The sequence below is a fragment of the Trichechus manatus genome, unplaced genomic scaffold (assembly GCF_000243295.1).
Source record: "Trichechus manatus latirostris isolate Lorelei unplaced genomic scaffold, TriManLat1.0 scaffold00014, whole genome shotgun sequence".
Lineage (NCBI taxonomy): Eukaryota > Metazoa > Chordata > Mammalia > Sirenia > Trichechidae > Trichechus > Trichechus manatus.
In genome coordinates, this window is record NW_004443950.1 from 22,556,912 (window position 1) to 22,579,974 (window position 23,063).

Below are 23,063 nucleotides of genomic sequence, written 5' to 3' on the forward strand. Positions count from 1 at the left end.
TGGGTACGATAAAAAGCTTTGTAAACCAGCACGTTAATTTACCAGGGGTTTGACCCAGAATCTACCTGTCTGAGTCAGTGCTGAAGTACTCGCCATCCCATCTCAACACCTTAGCCATACCATTACACGGGCATAAGTTCTCGTTTTCTGAGTTCCTTTGTGACTGACTGTGGATGGTTCCAGTCACAGGTGTGGTTTATGAAGGTGTCTACTCACTCAGATGTGAAGTATGACTACTTTAGAGCTTATTTCAACCCAGTGGGCAGCCAGACCCAATAAAAGCCCCAGAGTTGATTTTCATGAGCCTAAAGGAAGCTGTGGACATGAAGAAGATGAAGGGAAAAGGCCTCATGTCCCCACCCTGCAGCACATGCTCCTGCCTCTTCGGTTTCCTCTGAGGCACTGAAGGCCCAAGGGGAGACTGAAGGCATGGTCCGCAGCCAAAGCCAGCCAGGGCCAACAAAAATTTCAGGAAGCACTCCCTAAAGCGAATATAAAGTGTTTTTTTAAAAGTGGAAGGCTTTATTTATTTATTTTTTAATCGAGGCTAAACTATCGTTTGAAAATTGGGCGAAATGTTAAGGAGATTGCTTTTAACCTTTTTGAGACCCAATTATTTTCTGCTGTGAATTTTTTGTTGATACTGTGTATTTTCAGCCATGGAACACATGCTGAGTCATTGAATGTGTTTAAATTTTTGGTTGGTAATATGGACTTTGAGAAATATTATGTGAAAACACATCATGTGTGGGAGCTCGTCTGGCCCATCAGTCTTGGGTACCAGGCTTCATTGCAGGAGCCCTGGTGGCGCACTGGTTAAGAGCTACGCAAGCTACGGCAGCTGACCAAATCCACCAGCCACCCCTTGGAAACCCTATGGGCCAGTTCTTCTCTGTCCTATGGGGTAGCTATGAGCCAGAATCAAGTCGATGGCAACAGAGTCTTCTTGAATTTACCTCCCATTTGGGTACATGGAGTACCTCTGGTTTTGCCTAATATCCCAGCTATTTTGCTTCAATGAATGTTTCTTTCACCTTTCACTGTTACACAAGTCCCTACTGGAGGGAAGCAAATATTTTCAGCAGGAAAAGTATACTCCCAAAGAACTCCAGAGGCATAAAAAGGGCCATTTGGACTGTAAGTCAGACACCTGTGCATTCCTATTCATGCTCTCCATTTCTCGACATAGTCTAGAAAATTCATCAACAAATGTGAAAGCCTGAATCTTTCACCGAAGGTCACCTGCCCCTACATGAACAATATAAAGTTGAGAGTGCTTCTTGAAGTCTACCTGTGAGCTATCCTCTCACAACTGTCCCTGCTCATGAGGGGAGAAAACCTCACAGGTGATGCAAACAGCATCAGAAATGGTTTCTGGTTGGCCAGCAGCAGTGGAGATACAACATCTCATGTAGAACCGTGCCCATCGCGATAGCTGACCCCCAAGGTTACCCAAGAGAGGGCTCCGTGACTGGGTGGCCCATGCCCCCTGCTGAAAATAGGGAATCTTAAGTATCCCACGTATTACTGACTTTTGGGATGATGAGAAGAAGACAGGCCCTAAATGTTTATCCTAGCAGTCCTGGGTGGTGCAAATGGTTAAACAGTTAACATGCTCAGCTGCTAACTAAAAAGTTGGAGGACTGAGTCCACCCAGAGGTACCTTAGAAGAAAGACCTGGCAACCTACTTCTGAGAAATCATCCCTTGAAGACCCTACGAAGCACACACGGGCTCGCCATGAGTCAGAAGTGACTCAGTGGCAACTGTTATAAATATTCATCATACACCAGATCATGAGTCTCAAGTTCAGCGAGGCCTTAACCCTAAGCTCTGGGTGACCTGATGGACAGACCGAGTGTGCCCTGAAGACTCCCCAACAATGTGAGGGCATCAACAACAGCTAAAATAAACTGCGTATTTTAATATTTAACACTTGGTATCTGCCCCTTCCAAAAAAAAAAAAAAGCATTATGGACAAATGAAAACAAACTTAGTCCTTACATTTACTATGCATTTTAGTGCCTTTGGAATCATACATGGGAGGTGCTCAGAGGAGAGGAACCACAGTCGTTCCCGCATTTAGGGAATCGAGAGGTCTGACCTGGCCCTGTGCCCACACGCTGCCCTGGCTCGCAGACTCCAAAGCTCAGTGAGCTTTCCAAGCAGGAGAATCCTTCCTCTTCTAGCACCCAGTCCCAGCGTCATGGATTGAACTGTGTCCCCCAAAAACATCTGTCAACTTGGTTAAGTCATGATTCCCAGTATTGTGTGACTGTCCACCATTTTGTCATCTGATGTGATTTTCCTATGTGTTGTAAATCCTATCTCTATGATGTTAATGAGATGGGATTAGCGGCAGTTATGTAGACTCAATCTACAAGATTAATCTACAATTTAAGCCAATCTCTCCACCAGACTGAGTCCAGTACAACTGGATGGTGCCTGGCTACCACTGCTGACTGCTCAGCCCGAGTGTGCCACAACAACACGGTGGACCTTTAAATCACCCATTAACTACACGTTCCCGGTAGATGAAACGTAGACCACGGCGTCAACGAGAGGGAAAAGGGCCAGCGCCTTTGAAGGAGGCCCACGCAAGAAAGCCCTTTTTAAGAGTGCATTTTCATCTTCCTTTTTTACAGTGATCTTCTGCCATGGTAGAATGTAAACACCACAGGAATAGACAGAATCGTGAATTAAGGATTTGGACGCCTTGCTTCAGAAGTAATCTTCAAAGAATGCACACCCCAAACATCAGAGTCGCACCAAAAGGCTCTGAGCTGCTTGCGACTGCCTGGAAAACAGCACAGGTCACACCTATTATTACCAGTTGCGTCCTGAATTGCTTCTAAAAATCAATAGAAAACATGTTCTTACATCTCATCTGCTTGGCAAAAGGGTAGATTCAGGGAGCACTGTCTTTGCCCAGAGAAGAAACCATTTAAAGTATGTCCCCCTAAACATCTCCAGCTGTCAGCATAAGCAGGAACTAAGCTCCCAGCTGGAGTCCCTGGGTGGTGCAAACAGTTAACGCGTTCATCTGCTCACCAAAGCGTTGGAGGTTTGAGTCCACTCAGCTGTACCTCGGAAGAAAGGTCTGGCCATCTGCTTCCAAAAAAATCACAGCCATTGAAAACCCTATGGAGCACAGTTCTACTTTAACACACGTGGTGTTGCCGTGAGTCAGAATCAACTCAACAGCAACTGGTTTTAGGCTGAGGGCTATCTCTGTGATAGACACTTCCCCCAGAAAAGGCACTGGGGACAGGTGGCTTTGGGAACTGTCCACCTGGCCTTCCACCTCCACTTCCCAAGAAGGCACAGGCCGACCAATGCAGTCCTCAAGGATACTCCACAGCTCCCTCTCTATACCTTCGACCAAATCTGAGTGATCACAGCCACAAAATAAATAACCACAACGACACAGCACGGTGAGAAAGAGGTTCTACAGGGCGGGGAGGGGGTCTCTACCTAGAATCACCGCTTGCCATGAGCCTCGTTTCTGGTAAGTCATTGGTGCTCTGAGCGCCAGGTGCCTTGTTTGCTGAAGGTTCGGTGAGAAAATACTTAAGAAAGCACCCGCAAAGTGCACACGGTTGTGTACAACAGCATCTTCCTCCTCCTCCTTCTCATTTCTATTACAGCATTAGCGTCAGTAGCTCTGTTACCACAGTCATTCCCAGCCATTGAGAAGCACAGTGCCAGGCACTGAACAAATGTTTGCTGGAAAGCTGAAGGAAGAATGGTATTTGATCCATAAAAGATCATTTTCTCTAGGAAAACTCAAGCGAGGGCATCCCCCAAACCCAAGGGCAAAACCCAGGAAATGAGCTGAATGTGCTTTTGTGAGTGCAGAACCCAGAAGCATCTTTTAAGATTAAATCTGTATGAAAAGCAGAAAAGTCGAACGCTGAACGCTCCATTAATTATGCAGAACCAAGGATCTGGGAGAGGTTAAGCCCCAATTTGGCAGCAAATCGAGTTCTTTTATTTGATACAAAATCTGTACATGGTGACGATTTGTCCTTTCTGCTTAATTTCACCAAACTTCTGGGGGAGGGGCTGCTAAAAAGAAAAAAGGACTAGATGTCCATTTACTCAAGAGTCTTCCTTGTTAAGGGATGAAATCTAATAGGCATTGGAAATAACAGCTTCTCATAACCCCTGCTGGCAAAGGTCGAAAGTGAAACACACCTGGAGCAGTATTAATAACACCTTGTCCCACTTGCTCAATTAGGGGGTTATGAAGAGTATTTCCAACTCGTGTGGAATGAGCGGTTTATAAGATTAAAGGTTAGAAGTCTCTTTCCAATCACATATGCTCACTGCAGCTAGATCTTTCAAGAGTGTCTCCTCAACCTCACCGTAAAGAAATGTGAAGACTTCTTACCCACCCACACTTTTTTGTTTTTGGTGTGTTTTGGTTTTGGTTTGGTTTGGTTTGTTGGTTGGTTGGTTTGGTTTGAAGTTACAAGTTCTTAAAATCTCTGATGAGGCTTTTGACAAATCACGATGGTTCCTTTTTTGTCTTCTACCATTTTCTAAGTGGTGTGAATTCAAGACACAGAGATCTGGCCAGCACGCCACATGCTGCTCTCATGTGAATGGGGTGAGGTCAGTTCTGCCCAGCTTTGCTGGGCGGGGCCCCAGAAGAAGTTCTCAGTGGGTTGAGGTCAAAAGGAGGCGTTATGAGACTCATGTTGCCCAGAGTGGGGCTTCCTGATGTTGTCACCTGCCCTGCCAGCTAACAGACTTTTGGGAAGATACGTGACTGGAATTACCTGTGATTGTGGCCTGGAATAATCTCCGATTTTGCAAAAAGTCACCAAATTAGGGCAACCTGTAGAAAACCAACTAGACAATAAATAAGTTTTGCTGATGTTGAACCACTTTTCCACATTCATTTCATAAAATGTCAGAGGGTAACTGGAAAGGGCCTCCTGGACCAGCAGGCCCCAGGATGCGGTCCATGGACAAGAGCCCTACCTGTGAAATCGGACTCTCTGGGGTGGGGCCCAGGAATCGGAATCCCAAGTGATTCATTTGCCTATCAGAGTTGGAGAGCCATTGGTCTAGAGAGCCTTCCTCGGTTTACAGGATGGGAAACTGAGATCCAACTGGGGTAATAAATTGCCCGAGTGAATAGCTGAGCGAGCACCAGGACCTGGACTTTGCCTCCAGCCTGTGTTTGACTCTGAATGGCACACTGGCCTGCGGTGGGGCACACAATGGGTTCCTTGTAAATGCATATTTTATTTTATTCACACACCAAACAGCTGGAACACAGCAACTGCATAGGAATCTAGAGACCTAGAGACTCTGGGGAAGACAGGCTGGAAGGCAGATGCGAATGAGCCAATGCCAAAATCCCGATAGAAAACTGGAAGAGCCAGGTTCCACCCAGCCTTCTGGTGGGGGGTTGGACCCTTCTCCTTAATTAGAGGCAAATGCCAACGGGTCACCACCAAGAAGCACAACATCAAGAGATTCCTTATTTTACAGGAACAAGGAACCCATTCTTGATTCTTCACTCCCAAAGAGTTTTAGCTTTGAGTAACAGTCGTGTCAAGTCTCGCTAGTAGAGTCTTATGGTCTTTATTTAAAAAAATAAACTTCTTTAGACTTCTTTACTCACTAAATTGGGGGGAAGAGAACTAGCCTTAGAAACCAACTAGATAGCAAATAGCCCAACCCATCGCCGTCAAGTTGATTCCAACTCATAGCGACCCTATAGGACAGAGCAGAACTGCCCCATAAGGTTTCCAAGGAGCAGCTGGTGGATTTGAACTGCTGACCTTTCTGTTTGCAGCCCAGCGCTTAACCACTGCACCACCAGGGTTCCTCAAGCAGCCCAAGAGATCTATAAATCATGACCAACTCAACGGGAAATTAGTGTAAATATTTTCAGAAGAGCCACGTTCCTAACTCTCTTCAGTCATTCGCGAAGGTCTTTTTTTTTTCTTCCTGTCCTCTCCCATCCTACCTTAGCGGGGGTGGGGGGTAGTGTTGAGCAAGGCACTGGCCCCCTAAGAGAAGAAAAAGGAAAATTCTGTCTTCAAGGAGCTTGCAATCTCGTTGAGGAGGAAAGATGCATATGAGAAAAATACATTTCTATTTAGCACATTGAGTAAACAAACATGAAGAAAAGGAAGACATTTCATACAATGGGAGAATTCTATGGGACAGACGAGTGAAAACTGAGATTTGCGGGATATTCATTCCCAGATTCATTTTCATCTTTTATTTTTTCCTTAGGAATTATTGGTTGTTGTTGGCTTGTAGGGAGGAAGAAGATGATAAGCGTTTCCAACTCTTTCAGAAAATGGCTTCTTCAAGTTGCAAAAACATCATAAAGCACCCCAAGATGGGAGTCACTTGGGCAACAGGATGTGACATAGGTTTGAAGTCCTTGCCCCCCTTGCTGCAATCATCCTCTGTGATTCGAGTGTCTTGTTGAAGCCAGTGGGGTTACTCCACCTCACTCATCAGTCAAACGAGTGGCTCACCAATCAGGGAGCCAAGATGACATCTTCTGCAGGCACCACGGCTCCTCTGCCCAGGGACCCCCATCAAGTGCTGCCAGAGACGAGAACACAGAGTGACTAACAACTCTCTCTGTGTTAATCAGGGCCCCACACAGCTGGCTCTCAGCAGTGACAAGAACCCACCACGAAACCTCTGTGCCCCATGTACTGATGTCAAGGGAAAGGGCTGTGGTGGGGACTGTGTAGCCTACCTCAGACAAAGTGGCACAGACAGAAAGACAGCCTGAGAGAAAAGGCCTCGGTGGCCAAAACACAAACCAGAAGAAATGCCCTTAATTAAACTGGTGCCCCTCACAAGATGAGAAAAACTTGGTAATAACATTAATATATTTTCAACATAGAGATAACTGTTCTTCTGAACGTCTACCATGGTGACGTCTTGGTAGTTAGGACAAAGCCACAGCTGAAGCTTCCATCTCTAACAATGGAACAAAGGATGTGTCATGGGAGAGTTCATTTCATGCCACAACATTGTCCTCAAAAGGTCAAGGACACATTCCCAAATCAATATTTTTCCTTTGGGAAAGTAGAGTTCTTCCAGAGAATAGTCATGAACTGACACCACTGGAGTCATCAACCAGAGAGTCAAGGGTCCTGGTATTGGGGAGTGTAGTCCTAGTGCAAACAATCCATGAAAACCAATAAAAGTAGATACTGTGAATAAAATAAGACAGGACAATAAGATAGAAGGTGACTTGGGTAGGGTAGGAGAAGGGGAAGGCCAAGAAAGGTGGTGACATTTGAGTGAGACCTGAAGGATGAACAGTAGGGGCCAAGGTAGGTGAGCAGAGAGGGTTCCACACAGAGAAAACAGCTAGTACCAAGGCCCTCAAGGGCAGCCAAGCCTGACATGTCCAAGGAACTGAGAGAAGGCCAGCATGGCTGGAGCCTAGGGACCGAGGGGGAGAAGGTGGCAGATGGGTCAGCAAGGTAGACATGGGGTAGACTCTGATGGCACCATTCTTCAACTTGAGCTTATCAAAACCCCCTTCAAATGGACTTTCATTTCCTAGGCAGTACAGTGGCCTCAATCCAGCTTCAGCCTGTTCTAAATCTTCCTAACGTTCTCCACTGGCTTCTCCCAAAAGGAGAGAAACACCTGCCTCTGTGAAAAAACAAAAACCTTTAGGCAACCCCAAGCCCAATGGTGCTGTCCTCTTTGCAACTGCTCAGGTGGGTCATATTCCTTCCTCCTTTCCTGGCCAGGTGCTGGTCAAGGTGTTAATTAGCCAGGTCACCCCTAGAGGACGCTGAAAGCTTAAGAGGCAATGAGCAAAGAGCTGGCTGAGGCGCTCAGAGACGCAGCAGCCTGAAATCAGCCCTTGTGGAAATGAAGGAAAGGTCAGGCAGTTGTGGGTAGACATCGGAGTTTTGAAATTCTCCTGTAATTATGGCTATAGTCAAGAAGATGCACATGAGTTCACAGGATGATAAATATTAGCATGCCTCTCCAAGTTCAAGTGAGTTGTCAATAAGACAATTAAAGCAGCATCAATAATATGCTCTGTATGTTATTATCTGTATTCTAAATCCCAGGCGTTTGTGGTCTCTGGAAAACAAAGGAGAACAGGCAGCGGTGATACAAATACTTTTTGCACAAGTGAGAGATGTATTTCTGCATTAATGTGACAGCAGAGTACACGGATGGTTCTTAAATACTGTATGAAGAACTCAGGGGCAATGAAGAAAGGGCGAGGCGGAAAAGACCCTTACAATGGAAAACTAGCAATCCTATGTCTAAGGCGGATCAATCGCTTATATCACGTGACCCCAGTCAATAGGAGCCTGAATAAGTGCTAGCATGGACCTTAATCAATTGTCAATCGGTACTCAGAAATCAGAAGCTTTCGATTCTTTGAAAAAGAAGTAAGTGCTAGCGGAGAGAAAGCTAAGTGAGACCCTGGGTGAAATTAATGAACCTGACTTTTAACATGTATGCGTATGTATGGAAATGTATGTGGAAAACCATATAGTATTGTGCTGAACTGGAATTTAGAACAAACCATTCCTTGAATACCAATTGCAATGGCCAAACTTTCTCATTGTTCCCCAAGACAAAAAACTACACAATGCAATCCCTATACATCTGCAGAATCAAAAATCATTTTCCTCCAAAAATAACTCGCAAAGCATTCAATGCATTGGAATGAGAGGAGATGTTAAAACTACTATTTGTTGACACTTTGTGATTTAGGATTGAACACAGAAGTTGTCTCCAAATTAATGAGTCAGAAATAATAGAGCCCTGTCAAAATATTGATTTTATTTTGTCCTACCTATTGTCCGCACACTTAGTGGGAGAAAAATATAAATTTTTCATTAGCGTTATCATTTGTAATTATTACATTATCTGCTATTTGTTATGGAAAAGGAATCATATGTCATTTTTCAAGAGTAATGCAGAACAATCACATGGAAATTTGTGATAGAAGCTAAAATAAATTTCCAAATGTTTCCCAGACAATTTCTACAATAGACTAAATATTTCTTAAGAGGAAGAGGAAGAAGTATTGATTCAAATTTCATAATATATTGTATATAACCTATTGCCATCGAGTCGATTCCGACTCATAGCGGCCCTACAGAATAGAGTAGAACTGCCCCATACGGTTTCCAATGTGTGCCTGGTGGATTCGAACTGCCGACCTTTTGGTAAGTAGCCGTAGCTCTTAACCACTACGCCACCAGGGTTTCCATATATTGTATACAAATATGCTTATATTTATATACTATATTTGTATACTTGGGTAAAAATACTATTCCAACCAAAGCTTAAAAATTAAAATTATTCTATTCATGCTTATATACTCTATTTTATAATAACTAAATTAATGAATGAACAATAGTCAACATGTAGTCAGAGTTAAATAGATAAAATTAGGGGAAATTTTGTTTGCTCTGTTCTTTTACTCTTAAGGATTATTTTTTATAGTGTCCTTAAACAGTTTTTTTTTATTTAATTCATCATGTATTTCTGCTAAGGAAGGGAAAACATTAAAGCAACTTTTCAGAAAGTGTAATAAAAGTCATGCATTTGTTTCCATAATTTTTCTATTGAGTCATTTACATTTTAATATTTTGCATCGAAGTTAAAATGATGTGAAATACGATATGTATGCAGGACTATTTGGAATGTTTACAGTTATTTAATGAAATTTACTTAACCATTTAGAACCAAATGATGAGACGAAAAAGTTCAGTATCCAAAGACCCAGGACATATTTCATTTCCGCCCCCCAAAAAAAGAAGAAAATAAATAGTTACTATTATAATAATTTGAGTAATAGATCAGAATATCAAAAAGTCCTGTTCAGACCTGCAGGTGACACAAACAAGTATCTAGTTTTTCTGCCAATCAGTCGCTTTCCTTAAAGGGGAAAGTGTTCATTCCCCCCAGAAAGAGCTGGGGGGTGGGGGCGAGAACCTACTCAAAGCGCCGAGATGCCTGAATAACGTACAAACCCAAAGTGTTCCTGTCGGGGGCGGCGGGGGCAAAGGGGGGCATTTGTCAAGTGTTTCTTCATCACCCCGTGCTCAGCACACTGCCTGACGCAGACACAGTCACAGACAAGTCAGCCGGTAAGCAGAAGGGTGAAAGGGATGGAAGGAAGTCTTTAAAACTACAGTGGCCACACAGTGGGGAGAAAAAGGAACCCTGAGGTGCTGGTGCAAAGCCCAAGGTTCACCTTCTTTCCTCTTGGACAGGAGTCCCCCGGCGGTGCTAACGGCTAACATGTGTATCAGCTAACAGAAAAGTTGTTGGCTCGAGTCCACCCAGAGGCACCTCAGCAGAAAGGCCTGGCAATCTACCTCTGAAAAATCAGCCATTGAAAACCCTATGGAGCACAGTTCTACTCTGACACATATGAAGTCGCCGTGAGTTGGAATCGATTGGGCAGCGACTGGTCCCTCTCGAGCAAGTGGACAACAGAAGTATGGAGTTAGGCGATACCTAAAGACCCCAGGGACGAGGGACAGAGATGAGCCAGCCATCACAGAGTCTCCTGTGAATTGCAACAGAAACTAGAAGGTACAAGGCTTTTGTATTTTCTGCCTTTGTACTAACTTGGAGCCCTGGTGTCACAGTGGTTAAGAGCTCGGCTACCAACCAAAAGGTTGGCAGTTCAAATCCAAAAGCCACTCCTTGGAAACCCTATGGGACAGTTCTACCCTGTCCTGTAGAGTCTCTGTGAGTCGGAATTGACTCAACGGTTTTTGTTTGTTTGTTTGTTTTTTGGTTTTTTTTATGGGTATGCTAACTTTATGTTCTAACTTCTCCGTGTGCCTGGCACAGAGCAGATGTATGACGCGTATCTGTAGAATGAATACATGAATGAATTATTTGTACAAGAAGAAGGATGCGAGGAGTGAAGGGCCACTTGCATTGTTGGCTTTGGATGACAGGAGGGGACATCAGGCAGAGAAGGCCTCAGTGGCCAGTGGACACTCTCCAGTGGGAGGTGCCTCCCAGCAGAGAGAGGGAGGAGCAGCTCCAACTGGAAGACGTCTCCTTCCCTGTACAGAGAAAGAAGACTACGTGTTCTTTTGGATGCAGGGCACATTCAGGTCCAGCCACCCTGGCCTTCTTTCTTTTCCTCAAACCACCAAGGTCTTTCCAACCGTAGGGCCTTTGCACGTGATGTTTCCTCCCCGGAGTCTTCCCTCACCCTTTGTTTTGCTGGCCCTTCTCTCCCTTGGTCCTCCAGCAGGACGCCACTGTCCACTGGGCTGAAGAGAGGATTCCCCCAGCCCCTGTTCTCGTCCTTCACCATCTTCACAGTCACAGCTGTGACATTTTTGTGATACTTTTACTGTGTCTCTCTCTTGTCAGGTCACCGCTATGTCCCCAGCACCTAGCACAGTGTCTGGCACATGGTAGGTGCTCGGGAAGTATCTGTGGGATGGAAAACTATGAAGAACTGAACTGCAAAGCTTGGTGGCTCTGTCAAGAGTGACTTGGAGCAGGAGTCAAGAGGAAACCAGCTCCACCTGCTACACGACCCCTTCCCCGCACAGCCACACAGAAGCCTGCTGTTCCTTGGACACACCAGGCACTATCCTGCCTCAGGGCCTTTGCACTGGCTGTGCCCTTGGCCTGGAAGGCTCTTGTCTTGATCTTCACTGCCAAGAAGCTGCTCTATATGCTTTTCCTTTGTGCTAACTTTATGCCCTCAAATGTGACAAGGTGCTCAAATGTCACCTTCTCAATGAGGCTCCCTGCTTACCCTATTTACCACTGTCACCCCCCTCCTCTTGCCCTGTCCCCTTTCCTAGCTTCATCTTTCTCCTAACACTTATCACCGACATACTATGTGTTTTGTTTATCATCAGTCTTCCCCACCAGAATGGAAGCTCCATGAAAGAAGACACTTTGCTGTTTGTTCATGCGGCATCCCCTGCACTTTAAACCATCTCTGGCACATAGTAGCTCCTCAGATGCTGGCTGAATGTCAAATGTGTGGGCCACCGACAATCTTGCCCAGCAGGTCTTGCCCATGACTCCCTGGGTTGAGCCATCCTTTCCATTTCAAAGTGCTGCTTCCACTGCCACGCTGCTGCTCTGGCTGCTCTGCCCACTGAAGGGCCACCCTCCTTACACCCTGTTTGTTTACTGAACATGCACGAAGGCCTCAGTGACTAACACCTTCCCCAGAAAGTTGACGCCTTTCTTGTCCAAACCACCTGGGTGTCTAGGCCAACTGCTCGTGGGGCTCTCCCGGGCTGTCCCAGAAAGCAAGATACTGTCATCCCTGCCGCTGACTGTGCAGGCGCCTGTGAGGTCAGGCTGCTGCAGCCGGCAGTACCAGGGGAGGGTGCTGCTAGGACTCCTCCATGGCCATCCCGGGGCCCGCTACCCCAGACAGCTGGTGGGAAGGCGTGAAACGGCTCAGAAGGCTCAGGACCCTGGCCACCTCCCAATCCACTTCCCTGGAGAGATGGGGTCCCCTTGGGGCTCTGGAGACTGGACACTGGCCCCGCAGAGCCAGTCCCAAGGGATCCTTACACACAACCCACGTCTGTGCCTTTGCCTCTTGTTCTGGGTTAATAACTCACTGATGATAGAAAATAAAGCCAGCACCGCCTTTCTGGTTCCTCGTGAAGGCTGGCCCCAGGGCCAGGAGAGGCTTGTCTCCTAAAACACTGGTCAGGGAGCAGACGTGGCTCCCAGGGGCCTCGCCTCCCACAGTGTGATGGTTTGGGCTCCTTTTTGCATGTTAGGTGTTCAAGCAGGGCTTCCTGGAGAAGGAAGGGTTTGAAATGCAGCTTGAAAGACGATGCAGGAGAGGGCCGGGCAAGGCAAGCGCATGCTGGGAGTTGGGCGAGGCGCCCGGGGGCCATGAGCAGAGGGTGGTGGTCAGCCTCCACTGTTACTCCCAGGCTTTCCACTTAAAGGCATTTTAAAAAGAAAAATGGCTCCTGGGGTAAGAAATGCCCAGAACAAGTCTCCCCCTTTGGGGTGACTATGATAGAATCTTCGTAACTAAAACAAGCATGTCTGTCTCACAGCACCTGCAACAGCTGTCCTGCTGTCATTGCTGTCGGCTGCCATCAAATCTGCCTGACTCAGGTGACCCCGTCACAACAGAGTGAAACACTGCCTGGTCCTTCGCCATCCCCACGATGGGGTACGGATCGTATCTTTGTAATCCACAGAGCTATCGCCGACTGATTTTTGGAAGTAGATCACCAGGCCTTTCTTCCTCGTCTGTCTTAGTCTGGAAGCTCCACTGAAACCTGTTCAGCATCAAAGCTACCCATAAGCCTCCAGTGGCACACAGGTGGTGGTTGCGCTTGAGGGGCATTGGCCGGGAATCAAACCTGGGTCTCCCACATGGAAGGTAAAAGTCCTACCACGGAGCCACCACTGCCCTCTCTATCGCCCTATGTCTAAGGAAGGCCTACGCCAGGTCCCAAGAGCCTAGGCACAAGGGCACACGCAGCCCAGAGGCCAGAGGCACAGCTTCCCATCAGAGAGAGCCCAGTGCTGCCACCTACCAGCTGTGAGACCGTGGGCGAGTCACACCATCAGGATGACTTTCTCTTTCCCCATCACAACACACTGTCCTAAGGATTTCATTAAGTGATATTTTTAATTTTAAAACACAAGACCACCTATGAATACACCAAAAAAAAAAATACTTTGCCATCAAGTTGATTCCGACTCGTAGCAACTCTACAGGACAGAGTAGGTAGATCTGTCCCATAGGGTTTCCGAAGAGTAGCTGGTGGATTTGAACTGCCGACCTTTTGGTTAGCAGCCGAGCTCTTAACCACTGCACCACTAGGGCATCTACCCTATGAAAAAGAACTCAATAAATGCTAGAAGTTTGTGTACAGGAACTGATCTTGGTGTCAAATTTCTCCCTCTGGAGACGAGGTCTTACTTCTTAAGGGAGCATCACTAGGGAATTCCCTGCTTTACGGGAGTGGCTGGAACTTTCCCTCAGTCTTGGATTCAGGACCAGCTCCAGCCTAGAATCCCACCTCTGCCCCTGCAGGAGAAGGGAAAGGAGTTATGCCCAACTCCCCACCCCCCTCTGCACTGACTTATCATGAATGCAGGCTACAGGTTCAACTCATTCATTTTATACTTCAGGCTTAAGAGCTAGGGTCCCTTGAAAATAGCATGCAAATGTACACCAGTAGACAGAGAAGAGGAGTTGCTGATCTTTTTGTTTTTCAAATCAGGAATCTGGAACTTCAGAGGCCATTATTGCCTTCGCTTCTGCTTTTGTCTTGAGAAAATAATGCAGGAGTTGTTTGCAGAACCAACCCTGCCCAGGACAGAGAAGGCACTTGATAAATATTTAGAGAAAGAGTGAATGAATGAATGAATGAATGAGTGACTGAGTGAGTGAGTGAACTGCACCTCCTCGGAGTCTTTGGCTTTGGTTTCAAGGAAAGGCTAAAGAGCAAGGCCCCATCACGTTCCCACCAGGATTCCAGCCGTGTGTGTGTCTGTGTGTGTGTGTGTGTGTGTGTGTGTGTGTGTGTGTGTGTGTGTCTAGCCTGAAGACTGTGGCATTCATATTCGATGGACTGGAGTGAGAATTTACTTAGTGAAGATTCAGACCCCACCCCCATGGCATACTCCTACATGAACTTGACTGACCCTTTAAAATGCATCTTCAGAAACATATAGGAAATCAATCAGCCAATGCTGATTGATCCCCAGGTAAATAAGTCCAAAAGACCAGCCAGGAAAATGAAGGCGAAAGGACACCTCTCCACCAGCCTCTGCAAATGACTGACACCTTTCGGGGGGGTTCCCATTTCTAAGATATGTAACAAAACGGATAAGACAAGTAATAATAGTAGCTACTGTTCACTGAAAGGCTTGTCTCTGGGCCCATTAATGAATCATTTTCTCTTTCAGTCTGGATGACCCTATTAGAGAGGAAGAATTATTCCAGTTTTACTGAGGAGCAAACTAAGGCTTAGAGATGCAAATGCCAGCTCACCAACAGCTTGTCAGTAGTGGAGCTGGGTGTCACCCTGGTCCCATCTGACTGGTCCTGAGCCTTTATCAGTATTACACCGTTTAAAAGCCAAAAAGATAAATAAAATGCCTCAAGCTCTTTCTCATTTACAAACTTGATGCTTCCAGCTCAATGAAATAAACATCTTAATCTTGGAATAAGGGACAGAACAGCTCTAAAAATTAAATCATGCAAAAAAAACCTAACTCATAGATATTGATATACCAAGCAACATGAATATACTACGCAACCCTTGCAAAAAAAATTTAATTAGCAAATAAAATGCACACCAAGAATCCCCCTTTCGACTCTCCACGTTCAGGAGCAATGATACAGTAACTGGAAAAATGCAGAGTTTCACTGTGTTCATGCAAGGGTTAACAGTCGGCCGATGTTGGAGATTAATAAAAGGAGGGTCACTCTGGTCCCCAGTCCAGCAACGATTCAACTGGCCTGCCTTCCAGATGGAGATTGGTCAGCACCAGTATCTGCACGTTTAAACACAAATGATCCAACTAGGATTTTGCTTTAGATGCTGCTAAGCCCTCCGACGCCTAGAGAAAGAAGTGCTCCCTCTCCAGCCTCCCCAGGCTGCCTGGCCACTTCGCAATGGCCTCCACGGGAGGCCAGCCTCTCCCAGGGACAAGTCAAAGAGCCTGATTCCAGCTCTAAATCTGTCCCAAGGAATGAAGCAGCTGGAAATCATTCATTCTCTACATCAGTCAACAAATTATTTTATTGAAGGCGGTATTTGGAGATCACACACAAAAATTACATGATTTTATCTGAGCGATATCATCATGCAAAAGGAGGAAAAAAAGTTTTCTGAACAGCAGAGCCCCGTCGCCCCCGATACCCTCACACATGGATGCGGTATTGTTCACCTGAGCAGCCAGGCTCCTAACCCAGGCCAAGCCTGATAAACACATCTCACAGTTCCTGTCAGCCTTCTGAGATGGGAGGCAAACTGTGAGCATCAAGTTGCTGGTATCAGTGAGATAAAAGGGCAGAATCTCAAAATGCAGCCGTTTCTTCCGGCAGGGTTTTGAATATGGTACGTACTCTAATATCTGGAATATATTATCTGACCTCATCAGACAACCATGGCTTAAGAATAAACAGGCCAACAGACGAGGCATGCACACCCCCCGAAAGACACGCCAAGCCATCGTCCCTCACAGGAGCACTGTCATGGGGAACGCCAAGCAGATGACCAGACCCTGGCGGAGCCCATCATTTGTCACACACTTAGAAAGCCACTGTGTCTTCCTTAAAGGTGGACATTGTGACCTGAGAGTTCTTAATCAATACATTTTTACAGAATGCAAAACGTCTGTTCATTTTGTCAGTATCTTTGTGCCTCCACAATACGCTAGATGGAGATTTTAAACGGAACTAAAACTCCAGTGCCCCCCACCCACCCAGCAAACTTTAACAACAGCCTTCAGCATACTTGCGGAATGAGTCTGCATGCAAAGGGTGAAAGAGCTGGAAACGGGAGTCGTGGGGGGGAGAAAAAGCGAAACAAAACAAGACAGAAAGCACAGAGAAAATAAATCTTAAGTTGTCAAATCAATGATCTCAGAAAAGAATTGCAGATGGAGCGTCTGGCTTTTTGCTTAAGAAATGGTGCATCCCAAGTCGTCCGGGAGAGCTCCAGCCTGGCTGTGGCTTCAGGCTACTGGGTGCGCAAGTCGTGACTGCACAGCAGGATGTGGGGACAGCGGCAAGTGGCTCTGCCGAGCCCAGCACGAGGCGGCCTGCTATCAGAGGCGGTTTGGCTGCGCTGATTCAGTCCCTTCCTGTCGGCATGTGGCCTGCTCTTAGCCCTTCCCAAGCTCCCTCACCACCACTTCTCCACCTTTTGAACCTTTCCTTCAGCTCTCAGAGAGGGGATTGCTGCCCACCCGCCCTGACCCTCTTTCGGGTGCCAACGTTTGTGAATAAAGTTTCTCAGCTGCTGCGGGAGACATGTATGGAGTTTGAGCAGCAGAGCCAGCCCTCAGATGCTCTCTAAGATGCTTCATCCCTAAGATGCTCTCTGCTCGGCGCAGATTGAATAGCCACTGGGCACCCATAGATTACAACCCCTAAACCGGGGGCCCCGGCCCAGCAAGCAAAGTAATGTAAGCACTTTAGCTGTGATGTCAATAAGATCCCCCCCCCGACCCAATTCAATAGACTTCATATAAAGGACAGAGCTTCTGTAATAATTTGATAGGCTTTACCTGATGTAACCCTAATAGATTTTCAACAGAGAACTTAAAAAACAAAACAAAATAGAACAAAAATTCTTTACGCTGCTTCTTTTTTCTCTAGTCAGTAGGGAGACAAGTTTCTAGATATTTTGAAAGATAAAATTAAATATCAAACTACTCAAAGAGACCCCATTTCATATAGAATACCTAGGTGGTCTACGCTCTGTTTGCTGGCTCTATAGTTACTGGTTAGCTGATCCAGAGTTTCCAAATATCGTCTCCCTCTTGGAAACAAATTTACAACAATGCATATGTTCTCAAAGTACCGAAATCCAGTTTACATTCTTAAATGCTATTTTACAGGCAAGTGGATATTATTAAGATGGGTGGTTTTGATCACAGTCTTCTCTGAGTATTGTACAGGGAGGCAAAAATGCAAATAATCTACCAAGGGCTCAGTTTCCCCATTGGAGAAATGACACCGAAGGATGCCCTTGATTGTTAAGGGATAACATACTCAAGGCGTGTAACATGCGGCCTGGCATGAGACAAGTACCCAACAGTGGCCACTGCAGATGCTGACATTGTGGTCACCTCTACATACCTCTGCAGTCCCCAAGACCCACCCCCCCCAGCCCCCACCAGGTGCCTGATATGTTTGTGGAGGAATCTCCTGCTTCTCTTCATGGAAACTACAGGCATAAATGTCCTCTGAATTAATGCAAACCCTTGAGAGCCCTACAGCCTAGCCCTTCCATGAACCCAGACCCCATCAAAATCTATGGGGAATTATGTGGGAACCTCAGACATGCAAATGGGAGCATCATTCTAATTTTAAGGCTGAATAGGCATTTCTGTGATGAATCTCAATTTTAGGGAATCTATAAGTTGGCTTTTACAACCTAAATTGAGCTGTTTGTGTGAGTGTGTGTGTGGGTGTGTAATTGGTAACAGTGCAGCAACAAAGAAAGGCTAAAAAAATTGTAAAGAAGGCTGATGGTCCCAGGTGGCTAGAAAAGGTGAGGTGTGGTCTGAAGCCACGGGGACACCAGCATCCGGGCTGACCAGCCAGCCTAGAAGGGAGAGGGGCAAGAACACACTACCGAGGAGCCAAACCATCTTCATAATCACAGACCCAGCAAAACACGGGAATCAAAGCTGTCATGCCTTCATCGAGAACGTCAAGGTTAATGTCAGCTCACGTCTATGGCGATCCTTTCTCCTGTGTCACAACGGGACTTGATTTTCTCCCTGTAAAGCCACAGCTAAGAATAGCAAGGTAGAGGAGGGGGAACCCTATAAGCTGATTTCTGTTCCTGCATCTCTTAATGTCTTCTAGGAATACCTTCCTGCCACCACCCACCTAGACGCCCCTTTCCTCCTCAAACAGGGATTGCTTTGGCTGCCCAGGACCTTGATCTTCCTGCCCCTTACCAGCCCATAAGCCTTGACAGTCAAGGTCAATATCACAGGGATCTGACTGTGACTCAGGGGAGATGGTTTTCAACAGCAGAAGGGTGGAATGTGTGAACTCTAGAGGCAGACCAGATGGGTACTAATCCTAGACCCACCACCGACCCCTCTCTGTAGCTCAGTTTCCCCTTCTGAAACTCAGGATAAATACAGTACCTACCCTCATGGGGTGGTTGTAAAGACGAAACAAGTAAAACACTTAAAGCCACGCCCACCACATAGTAAAAACCAGTTATCGTCGAGCTGATTCCAACTCATGGTGACCCCAGGTGCGTCAGAGCAGAACTGTGTTCTATAGGATTTTCAACGGCTGACTTTTTGGAAGTAGATTGCCAGGACTTTCTTCTATACCACATAGTAAGTACTCAGAAATAAGCCACTATTAGTATCCTGCCAGCAGAGTGCACAGCCTTCAATGAGAAGTATCGCCTTCCACTCCTTGGTTTGCTATTGTCACGGCCAGAGTGGTCCAGAAACACAGCTTGTGCCCACGAGGATCATTTTCAGGATATACCTGATATACAGACAGGCAGGCTTGGGTCCCACGCCTTGGCTCCCACAGCCGCCACCCGTTTCCTCTTCCACTATGGAAGTTCTCCCTCCCCACTGGGTACGAGCCCAGATCTCCTGGTGTTACGGGGCAGCATGACACATCTATATCTCCACCAGCCTGCGTGTCCCTGGAGGGTGGGTCTGAAGCTGATCTCCTGTCCCCTTTGAGATGTCCAGGGAAAGCCCCAGCACATGAAAGATGTGGGCAATGGGTCCGGTTTTCCCCCATTTGGCACTGTCTGGAGGCATTTTTAATTGTCCCAACTCCAGGGTGCTACCGGCAACTAGTGGGTAGAGGCCCGGACCCAGCTAAGCATCCTACAGTGCTCGGGACAGACTCCCACGACAAACGAGGATCCAGTCCCAAACGTCCATAGTGCCGCTGTTGACAAACCCGGGTCTAAAGAAGCAATGCCCAGGGTAGGCTGGCAAGTTCCATCAAAGGCTGATCTGGCAAGTTCCATGAAAAATCCCTAGCCTGATTCTTGCCTCTTACAGTAAATAAACCTGACTTCCAGCAGGCTCAGAGGCTGCCAACAGCCAAGTACTATGATGCCGTTTGTAACAGCAAGAACCCCAATATAAGAGAAAGAAAAAAAACTACAATAATTTTTGAAAGCAAAAGCTGAGGGGGCCCTCAAACACCGGAAGCCAGCTAAAGAAGCCCTTGTCCCCACACAGTGGAGCCCCGTGGCTGACAACCGACACAAGTCTGTTGAGGGCAGTAACATGCCAGGAAGGCTCCCCACCCACCCCAGGCACTGCCGTGGCCCCAGCCAGGTGGCCGCTGAGTGGCCTGCCCTCCTGAGGTGGATCCTATCCTGGCCTGCCTTCATTTGGGAAAAAGGAGGACCTGGGAGACTCGGCTCGTGTTCGCCAGGACCTGTATCCTGAGTGTATCCCCCCCGCCCCCGGCTTTCTGATTCCTTCAGTGTATTTCCGCACCAACCCCTCCCCCATGCACACACACTCACAAACTCACTGATCCATCCTGGGCAGTAGAACTGTACGTGAAAAGGAAATCATTGCAGAACAGATGCCTACAGCCAGCAACACCATCCCCCAGTGAGTCCGTGCGCACACACGCACACACACACACCTACACACACACCACCATCACCACCAATGAGACCCAGTGGGACACTCCCTAGCTTAGCTCAGTCTGACCCCACGTGTTACGTGTTCCCCCCTCTAAGAACACTCAGTGCCACCATACAGAACATCACAATGGCCCAAAGAATTGAGATCGGGACAACCAGTCCCACCTGTGACCAAAGGCCTCCATCCCAACAACTCCCACCAGTTACCACAGAAAACACGCAAGTGAATGTGGTCTGCCAGGCAGACCCTTCCATCCCTGCCTTCTCCTGGGATTGCCTCTTTCCCTCCGGCCCCTCTGCAGCCCCCGTCACCCCTGCTGTGGCGCTCCCTGGGGGGGGGGGTCATACCAGTGTGCAAGGGTAAGTGTGAATTCACGGAGGAAGCCCCTCCACGCACAAGCCCCACTAGCAGACAGCTTCACTAATGCGAGTGAACTCAGGCCGTGCTCCTGAACTCTAAAATCCAGCCTTAATGACCTGAGAGGTGGTATCACATCACCTGACCAGCAATCTAAGCCCTCACCTGGAGACAGGACGGATGCAGCCCCCCGAGCACTCAGCGCAGGTCTAAGACCCCTCAGTGGTGCTATGGTGGGGCTCTGTCCTCAGCACAGACACAAGCTGACCTGCAGAAAACTCCCTTCTCTTTTAAACTTGTGTCAAGTCTCCCTTTAAATAATGTTGAGAACAAAATGCAAGCTGATCTTTCAGCGTACTTAAAAGGCTTATTAAAAACACTAAATCCAAAGACGTGAAAAAGCTATAATTGTCCTTATTCAAACTGGGAAAAGAAATCTATTTGCTTTCTTCTTTTAAGATACTCTTCTAAAAAAAAAAAGTTCATCTGTATTCTCACGAGCATCATAGCTGTCTTTTTTTCCCTCCTCCATTCGAGGCACTTTAAAAACACCTGTGCCATTCACAGCCAACTTCTGAGCAAAAGGCAACCACGTTTGAGGAAGGCTGCTTAACTCTGATTTCCTGACGCCAGAGACGAGCTTGTCTCTCTGGAAAAGTAAGATGGAGTTCCTTTGAATGGGCTTGTGGGTTTTATAGGTCTGAGTTGATGGAAATGTCTTTGGTTACCTAAGGCAGCGTAGACAACCTGCTGGGTCAGCTGTTGGGGGCTCAGCAGCCAATGATTCCGTATCTCAGCACTGCCTTCAGCAGCGGACAAGCGACCGTGGGTAGCAGGGCCGCCCCCTTTCATCCCCACCCCCGCCGGCCACTATCCCCTCCTCTCCCATAATGGAGGTCACTGGCCTCCAGCTTGGGCCAGAGCAGCGCGACTGTCACTCCTCGTCTTCCATGAAGACAGCCCCAGCCAGCACTTAAGTTGCTGAGCTGTGAGGATCTCCAGCCTGCTCAGAAGTTAAACACTCCAGGCACAGAACAAGATGGGTTTTCAGAGCACTGGTCCAAGAGAATGCAAATTTATTGAAAGTCTTTCCTCCAGGTTTTCCATAATGACCATTTATGACTCCAGGAACTGTTTCGCTCAACCCAGTTTAAGGTGAAAGCATTTTAGAGACTTTGTCTGCAGATGACATATGAGGTACTAACCTTTTTTCATAGGCCCAGATGTTAAGTTCATTTTCATCACATTTATGCAAATTTCATTTGAACAGTAAATCAAAAGAAATCTTAAATCATTGTACACTATTTAAAAATCAACACTAAATCCGGTTTACTTGCAGTGATATTAACATAAAGTCACAGTTAAGGGATGGAAGGGAGGAAGCAGATGTCACAATCCCTTCTTCTGTGCCTAGGCCTCAGAGAGAGCCGGGGTCCTGGAGGTCCGTCAGATCCAAATGTCTGTGCCTGCTCACCACTGGATTCAAGTTTTCCCAGATTAAGGGAATCATGGAAATCAAAGCCCTCTAAAAGTTTTCCAAACTTTGGAAAAACAGGGCTCTCAAGACAGGTCCTATCATCCATGTTGGCATCTGAACTGGGGCACCAAGGAAGTTCCAAGGCAGGGCCCAATGGTAAGACTTCTGGCAGCTCATTCCCTCCTCAGTGGGGGGGAAAAGTTAATCCCTAGGGCTCCATGGGCCTGCATTTGTCAAGGAGCTGGATGTCACTGCTATCATTACCAAGCAAATCAGTGAGGCGGTTAATGGTGGAATCAGGAGACATTTGCACTCCGCTATCAGAATGACATCATAACTAAAGCAGCCTTCAGCCAGAAGCCTGAGGCTCCCCCAGAGCTGAGGCCAGAGGGCTGCTAGGGGCGCCCTCCTGAGACCCCCCCAGGCTGAACACTGAGTCTCCTGCCCCTACCAGGCTGGGTGGTGGACCCAGCCCCCATCAAGTTACCCAGGCTGACCCACCACACAGGAACAGCGGTTACACTCCCTCCCCAAAAACAAATCGACTTTTCCCCAAGGTTCTGAACACTGTAAATAATAATAATAGATTGTGTATATTTTTAATAAAAATTGGGCTTCTGTAAAAACACTTTCCTCGCCTGGCAAGGATTGGTATTTTCTGAATTTCCGCGTTTGACTCTAGAATTTACGGCATTTCCAACAGACTTGTCAATCTCTCAGTCTTTAGCAAGCTGCTCTGCGCTCTCTCCTTGCAATAGAAATAGGTGATGCTAGCGGAGAGGGGCACGCTAAGGAAGAAGCCCTTTCCGCTCTTGTTTTGGTGGCTTGTCTTTCTTTTTAAAGCACAGCCAGTCACACGCGCGCGCGCACACACACAC